This window comes from Felis catus, chromosome A2 (genome assembly GCF_018350175.1).
Source record: "Felis catus isolate Fca126 chromosome A2, F.catus_Fca126_mat1.0, whole genome shotgun sequence".
NCBI classification, from domain to species: Eukaryota; Metazoa; Chordata; class Mammalia; order Carnivora; family Felidae; genus Felis; species Felis catus.
Genome location: NC_058369.1, coordinates 55,811,026 through 55,817,025, shown reverse-complemented (window position 1 = coordinate 55,817,025; position 6,000 = coordinate 55,811,026). Strand labels below are relative to the sequence as shown.

The window sequence follows — 6,000 nt, the reverse complement described above, 5'->3', positions numbered from 1 at the left end:
AGCAGCAACTATTTTATAGATGAGGGCTCTGAGGCCAGAGGGTTGAAGCCACTTGCTGAACGTCACACAGGGGGATGTGGCTTTAAATCAAGGCCATTTGGCTGCAAGTTCACTGCTCCTAGACCCTAGGCTATTGTTGTATGGGGGGTGTTATCGTTATTCCCGTTTCTCAGAGAAACGGGAGAGGTGTGGTGACCTCCCGGAGGCCACCCGAGTGAGGACTCTGTCTCATGAAGCCCAGTGAGCCTGAGCCGAGCCTTCTCCTCCCCAGCCCCGCTGGCCAGGTGGTACAGGTGTGCTCCCGGCCTGCAAGCCGCGGCGCCTCGGTGCCCGGGGGGCTGGTCACATTGTCGCTGATGTGAATAACTCCGCTGCCCACTGTGAGCACTATCTGCGCCTTATCGGCCTGGAACTTCCTCCAACCCTGGCGTCTCGGCCAGGCCCCGGGCCCCAAATTCCTGGTGGGTGATGCGCGCTCTGTGTGTGATAACAGCCCTGGCAGGACTCCGAGGAGTCAGCTGCCTTGGCCACATCTGCAGCTCAGATAACAGAGGACGGGCAACGTGTCTCCACTTTATCTTGTGAAAGCTGGCCAGGCCTTGGGTTCCGCCTCCGCTGCAAGGTGAGGCCAAATCTTGGCTCACTGCCTCTCCTCCAGGCCTGGGACCTGTGGGGGGTGGGGGTGGGGGAAGCGGGGGAAGGGAGCCTCACCAGGGGGCGGTGAGTTAGGTGAGTTACGGTGCAAGGGAGGCAAGGCCCAGTGCCTTCTATGCCCCAGGACTCCTCCCCTGCTGACAGAAGGAAGGATTCAATCTATCACTCACTCATTAGCTATTTGCTAAACACTCCCTTGGGCCAAGCCCTCTTCACAGTACTTTTATTTTTTGATTCACTTAATCCTCCCAATAGCCCCTTGAGATAGGCCCTGTCGTCCTTCTGCTCATGTTACAGTTGAGGAATTCAAGGCCCAGAGAGGTGCAGTAACGGGCTCAAAGTCACACAGCTGGTGAGCGGTGGAGTTCTTAACCGCAGGCTATGCTGCCTACAGTCGCTTTTATTAAAAAAAAAAAAAATTTTTTTTAACGTTTACTTATTTTTGAGACAGAGAGAGACAGAGCATGAACGGGGGAGGGGCAGAGAGAGAGGGAGACACAGAATCGGAAGCAGGCTCCAGGCTCTGAGCCATCAGCTCAGAGCCCGACACGGGGCTCGAACTCCCGGACCGTGAGATCGTGACCTGAGCTGAAGTCAGAAGCTTAACCGACTGAGCCACCCAGGCGCCCCTACAGTCGCTTTTAAATGAAGAAAAAAAGTCAGCTAGTGACAAGTACTCTGGAGAGTAGAGAGGGTAGACAGTGAGAGAGTGGTAGTTTCCACCTCCGCCGGGGTCTTAGGGTAGTGACGTGGATGAGCCAGTCATGAGGATGCAGGTATGTGCAAAGGCCCTTGGGGAAAAGCAAGCTCCAGCTGGCAAAAGGGCCCAGAGAGCCCAGGGTTAGACAGAAGGCTGGGGCAGGCTGGACCGACGTTCTCAGTTCAGGCTTTGGCCCTCCATCCCCTCCTGGCTCTTCTTCGGTCAGCCCCGTCCTCGCCCCTGGGCACTTCCTGGCTTCATCTCCTCCCGGCCACGTGACCTTGAACAAGCTGCTTCCCTTCTCTCTGCCTTTGCTCTTGGCGGCTTTATCCTTGTCCTGGGCTACAGCGAGAACTCTGGGTGGGGGTGGGGGGACACGGCTGCTGCCCAGATGGGAGGTGGCAACTGTTGGGCTACCTGTCTCTGGGCAGGTGGAAGACGGTCCTGGAGGTCCTGGTCTGGGCTTCGGGTCCTAGAGGTGTGGCCCCGGGACTGAGAAACACAAGGAGAACAAGAGATAGAGTCATAGGGAAATGAAGAGACCAAGGAAGAGAGAGTCAGATGGAGAGACAGAGTGGTATGAAAGCAGAGACAGAGACGCGGACAGAGACATGGAAAGGAGAGACAAAGTGGGGCAAGAGTGAGAGACCTGAGAGAGAGAGACCCGGCCAAGATAGATGCAGATAGAAGTTGATTCACAGCAACAGAGAGAGACAGAAACAGACGGACAGACAGGTAGAGATGACGTGGCCAAGAGAGGACCACAGAGAAAGTTGTGAATGTTCTAAATGCCCCTGAATTGGACACTTTAAAATGGTTAAAATGGCGAATTTTATGCTGTTGTGTCTTTTGCCACAATAAAAAGAGAAATCGGGAGACAGAAGATGGCAAAGAGAGGGACAGAGAGGGATGGAAAGACAGAATTCCTGGATCCTGACTCTCTTCGGGGCTGACTGGCCTTTGGGACGCTAGAGAGTGGGAAGGGGCTGGGGGCTTGGGGTCCCTGTGCCAGAGTCCAGGCCTGCAGGGCCCAAAGGCTTGAGGGTCAGTTCTGTTCCACCTGGGCTGTTTTGGGGCTAAATGTGGGACTGGCAGCACCAGATTTTGCTTGTGTGTTTTGGGGATGGGGCTTCCAGCCCTTGGCAGGGAGGAAGTGGGGGGAGGCTAGCTCAGGGCCAACTGCTGCTCCCCACGGGGCCTCCTGCCAGGCACAGGCTCCTGGTCCGCTCCTAGTCAGACGGGGGATGCCCCACTCTGCCTCAACTCGGGGCATGACAGCCACAGTAACTGACATTTAGTTTCCCTTTTGCAGTGTGTTCACCACCTGTTGGGGCCTGTGGTGTGGGTATGACACCCGGTTCTCCTGGGCTACCCATCACCAGTCGGGGTTAACCCATTCAAGAGACGAGGAGGCTGAGGTCACACCGGGGTCACAGGCAGCTAGCTGGATGCGCCGAGGAAAAGGACAAACCTGGACTGCCCCGAAGCCGGGGCTGGGAACCATCTGCCCAAGGCCTGTGGTAGCAGTGTGGGGGTGCATGCAGGTCAGGCGGAGCGCGGGAGCTCCCAGGGTGGGCAGCAAGGGGGACGAAGAAGCCTGCCTTCTGTCCCTATCACACCGCCTGCCCCTTGGCAGTGTGGTACCCACACCCTCAGGCCCTCCCAGCGTGCCCCGGGTTGCTGAGCCCATCTCCCAGGTGGGAACACTGAGGCCCAGGCTGGCTGAGGAACTCGGAGTTTAGACCGGGCGGGGCAAGAGAGGTGCCGGGCGGGTCGGGTACTCAGAGCTCCGCGGCGGACGGCGGACGCGCCGGGGGCGGGGGGGGGGGGCAGTCTCTGGGCGTCGGTTCGCAAGGCTCCGCTCGCAGCCAGAGGCACGGGCTCGGCCCCCTCCCCGGCCCGCGGCGAGACCCCGCCCCGGAGGCGGAGGCAGGGGAGGGGGCCCGGGGCCGGCTGGGGCCGCCCCTCCGCGCCTCCGCCCCGCCCCGCGCCGCGCACAGCCGGGGCTCGCGGCTCTCGACGCGCCGACGGCCGGGCGGACTGACGGACGGGCGGCCAGACGTGCGGAGCGCCCCGCGGTGAGTGCGCGCCGAGCCCCTGCCGCGCGGGGTCCCCACCTCCTCTCCCGCGCCGCGCCCCCGCCAGCCCGCCGCTCGCCGCTCGCCGCGGTGGGCTTGGGGGCCCTCGGACGCCCCGACGGTTCGGCCGCCCAGCGGACGGGCGCCTGGAGCCACGGGGTGTCCACACCCGCCCCGCCGCGGGCTCGCCATCCCGGTCCCGGTCCCATTGGACGGATGCGGGCACTGAGGCCAGCGCCGGGAGGGGGGTGCGGGGGGTCTCGGGGTCTGCGGGTAGGGTCCCCCCAGCCACCCCCACTCCCCGCCCCCTGTGCTGCCGCCCCTTCCCTCCGCTGCACCCAGCCGGTCACCGCCCCCCAGCCCCAGCATGGCTCCACTCCTTCCCTACGCCCCCTCCCCCTCTCCCCCTGCCCCTCAGGTCCCTGCGTCGTCGGGCACCACCCCCACCGTCAACGCTCACATTGTCAGTTCCCCCCCCGCCCGTCACGCTCACTGCCACACAGGCACCCACACCAGTATCCAGAAGTTCCTGCACCCTCTGCCTGGGCGCACCCACCGTCCCTCACCCCATCGCCCCAGTCATAAAGTCCCGTGCTCAGGGCTGCCCCCCCTCCCATCTCTCACACACATGATCCGGGTCCTCACACTCATCTCCCCCACACGTCGCTCTTGCACACCCATGCCTCATACACACGTGCCTCTCGCTCGGGCGTCTCCCAGACACGCACGCCTCTCTCACACAGTTGTGTCTCCGTTCCACGCGTGTGCCTCCCCTAACACGCATGCGTGTCTGCCACACGTGTGTCTGTCACACAGGCATATCTATCTCACATGTGTCACACACGTGTCTCGCACGTAGCTGGAGTAACAAACATCCCCGCACGCACTGAGTCTTGCACAGAGTCACAGACGCCGACAACTTCATGGTCCCCCTGTGCTCTGACACTCCCGACTCTAATGGGCACTGCTCTCCTGAGTTTGCTGGGAGCCAGAGTAGGGCTGGGGGGATGTCTCTTGGCTGAGGCTGTCTTGCCCTGGGGCCTGGGAGGCTGTGGGAGCACTAGGAGCCTAGGGAGGGGCCTTCGGGGATGGGCCAGACTCCACCAGCGTGCTCACTCCTTATCAGCCCCTGCATCCTCTCCCCTTCCCCCACCCTGCTCTCCCAAGCAGGGTTGCCCTTTTCTGTCTTTACTGTTACCAGGTGATTGCACTTGGACTGGTCCAAAGCTGGTGTGAGCCAGCAGGTGTTACCATGGCAAGCCAAACCTAAAAAAGATTTGGGTGCGGGGCATCACCCAGAGCCCCTCGAATGGGGACTGGTCTAGGTCCCTGGCAGAGCAAGCCCCCACAGTGGTCCCGGCGTGGGTTTGCAGCTGAAAGATTGGGGCCCTGAGCCTGCCTCACCTTCCCCACATGCAGATGAGGGTGAAGACCCCCCAGGAGGAGGGAGGGACCTGTTAGTGTTGCTCCCTCCACTTTCACCCTCCCCTCCTGCATCCAGAGCTGGGAGATGGGGGAAGTGGGCAGGGAATGGGTGAAATCAAAGAATCTTACTCCGGCTGTGCAAACCTGCCAGCCTTAGCTTTGACTGGCTCTGTGTGTTTTGTTTGGCTTTTACCATGTTGTTATTATTTTTAAATATTTAATTAGCTGCCAGCATTTGCAAATTGGCAGGTTTCACATAAAAGTCCGGATTTCCATCTTCACTTGAAAAATCGCAGCGCCTGGCAGCTCAGGGTCCACGTCCCCCTGCGGTACCCATTGGCTAGGGCTGCCTGCCTTCTGCCCCTGAGGGTGGGAGGGAGCACCATTTGGCCAAAGTCTCCACCAGGCCTGCTTGTACGTTCTCAGCTCCTACCTGCCTTGCACAGGCCTCTGTGTTGGCTGTGCCTGCTGTATAAACTAGGCTGTTTTTGCTGCCTTGCCCACCCTGAAGGGGTCTAGGCTAGTCCACTCACCCATGGCTGGGGAAGCCTTGAGTGAGCCTCATACTTCTTCAGTGCATTGAAAGGCATGCTAGGGCCTGGACCACAAGGCATCTTTGTGGTGATGGTGGGCATTTTCTGCTGGGCTGTGGGGGACAGTGTCCTGGGAGCCCCATGGAAGGGAGGCAATGATCTCAGAGCCAGACCTTGACTATCACATTTCTTCCTAGCTCCTGTCATTGATTCTGCAAGGTCACATCCTTACCCTGTGTGACAGATGGGGAAACTGAGGCTTGGAGTTTTCCAGCAGACACATGGTAGAGCTGGGATTTCAACCCAGGTTTTCCTGACCCTACAGCCAAGCTCTTTGTCCCCCCTCTTCCCCTCCCCCCAAGGAATCCACAAGAGGAGGGACTTGGGTCTCATCCACCCTGGGCGAATTCCCTGAGTCAGGTCCACGCCTGGCACACGGTAGATGCTTAATAACTGCTTGTGGAATGACCGAGGAAAGTGCAGCTGCTTTCTCTTCAGGGGTCAGGGTAGAGCTAAATTCAGGGCCTAAAGTGAAGAGAAGATTTCATGCAAACTGACCGACCACCCAGGTTCCTTTTATCAGCCTGAAAGCTCAGCAGTTTTCTGTGCT

The 6,000-nt window shown here is 59.9% G+C and overlaps 1 protein-coding gene across 4 annotated transcripts in view; it reads left to right on the top strand.

Annotated features, from left to right (window-relative positions):
* Positions 1-3,299: 3,299 nt before the first annotated feature.
* Positions 3,300-6,000, top strand: part of FBLN2 (fibulin 2) — an 88,798-nt gene continuing 86,097 nt past the window's right edge. For all 4 annotated transcript variants that reach the window (XM_045052006.1, XM_045052005.1, XM_045052004.1 and 1 more), the window contains exon 1: positions 3,300-3,432. The gene's annotated coding sequence lies outside the window, so the exon portion shown is untranslated. The remainder of the gene's footprint in view (positions 3,433-6,000) is intronic.